Source organism: Sardina pilchardus, chromosome 1, assembly GCF_963854185.1.
Source record: "Sardina pilchardus chromosome 1, fSarPil1.1, whole genome shotgun sequence".
Lineage (NCBI taxonomy): Eukaryota > Metazoa > Chordata > Actinopteri > Clupeiformes > Clupeidae > Sardina > Sardina pilchardus.
Genome location: NC_084994.1, coordinates 21,724,551 through 21,726,310, shown reverse-complemented (window position 1 = coordinate 21,726,310; position 1,760 = coordinate 21,724,551). Strand labels below are relative to the sequence as shown.

Genomic DNA, 1,760 nt, shown 5'->3' with positions numbered 1-1,760 from the left:
CAGTGATATTTTATTATGTGTGTACAGTCCCTTTGACTTCCTGTAAGAGAAAAACATTCATAAATAGTCAATCATGGTGAAAAGAATGTACATTTCATACTGTTACATTTACACGCGTCCTTTGTCCTTTGTTTCTATCATAGCACCAAGCATCTCAATTTGACATGCTTTAGACTCGAAGAGTATTGTGAATCTGCCATTTGTATATTGCATAAATAAAACCAATGAGAGTTACATTTGTCAATGAAGGAAGCACTACTGTGTGTGTGACTCGATACTCTGTGTGTTCTTTGAAGACATTAGTTTAGCTTTGTGGTTTGTTCATCATGGTGAGGTAGCTCCTTTCATGTCAACATGTTTTTAAACTTCCTCTTAAGATAACTTTATCAACCTTCTCACTTGTGCCTGTATGGAAAAATAAAAAACAAAACTAAACAAAGTCTAGCCTTAGTGAATTAGCTAATGTCTGCTCTAGCTACAGTACTGTACAGTGGGTATCAGATGCATGCTAACAAACAGTGACTGGCCCGGTAACATGTGTAACAACATGTTGTTTTATGGAATCAAAATTGACTCATACCATATCATGATTTGACAATTGTCAATATTACAAATATTCACCACACTTACAAATCTACAAAAGTTGAGAAAGGTTTGTTTTTATGAAAACACATGAAATAGCCTAATACTGTATGTCAGTTAATAATGGGGAAATTATGGAGGGCCCAATTTGAAGTGAATTGCGCCCAGGGAAAGTGTTCACTAATCGGGTTTGTTGGTCTTGCACCAGGAACACACATGCACACTAAAGGCCTATTCGGACGGGATTAGTTTTATAGGGGGACGTAGAGTAATGCAGGTTTATCATATGACCTCTGTAATATAAATGTCCAATTCGGACGGGACTAGATATCGCTGTCATTTTACTTGACATGGGAGGAGTAACTATGTTTACGTTCTGCCGTCACATCTTCGTCGCCGTGCACGTGATACTTTGCGTCAGGTACGTGTGGCATTTTCAGATTTGAAAGACTACACAAGTTGGTTAAACTAGCAAACGTTAGCTTTATGTTATGCCATACGTAGTTTGAAATGGCTAACAATATCAAGCTATTAGGCAAACTAGCTAACGTCCTATTAGGAGCTGCACAGCATGTTATGTTTTCATTCAGACTATGGTGGAATTGTTTTCAAATCAGGATGTGACGAAATATTACAGACATCTTTACAGAGGGTTGCGTTCGCACGGGATTAATATTACCTAAGGTAATTTTTCCGGACCGTTTTACGGAAGATAAAAGTGTCTGTAAATGTCACCGACATACTCCGTTATGTTTACTGACATGGCGCGTCCGGACGGGACTACATTACCTGGTAATTATTACTTTACCTGATGTCACCCCATAAAACTAATCCCGTCCGAATAGGCCTTTAAAAAAGCAAGTCTCTCTCTATGGCCGTACACCTGTAGACAGCCCAGCTGTATCCAATCATGTGCCACATGGCCAGGTGTATTGGATTAGGGTTATAGTTAGCTTTAACAGCTACCAATCTATGGCATGTTCTATGCAGCATTAATTTTTAAACTCCATGAAAATACTAGATGTACTGCTAAACGGTACACAATATGACCGCAGATGGGTGTAGTCAGTAAATGCACACATAAATTAAATTGTTTTATAGCCCCCCATAGATGAAATTCCACAAAACTTGCCATACTCCCAGAGAATGTCAGGATAATAATACACATGACATTTGGT

General features: G+C 38.4%; 1 protein-coding gene across 1 annotated transcript in view; it reads left to right on the top strand.

Moving 5' to 3' along the window:
* Positions 1–234, top strand: part of LOC134069297 (adhesion G protein-coupled receptor E3-like) — an 11,162-nt gene extending 10,928 nt beyond the window's left edge. The window contains exon 16 of the mRNA XM_062525285.1: positions 1–234. This exon is cut by the window's left edge and continues 1,192 nt beyond it. The gene's annotated coding sequence lies outside the window, so the exon portion shown is untranslated.
* The last annotated feature ends 1,526 nt before the right edge of the window (positions 235–1,760 follow it).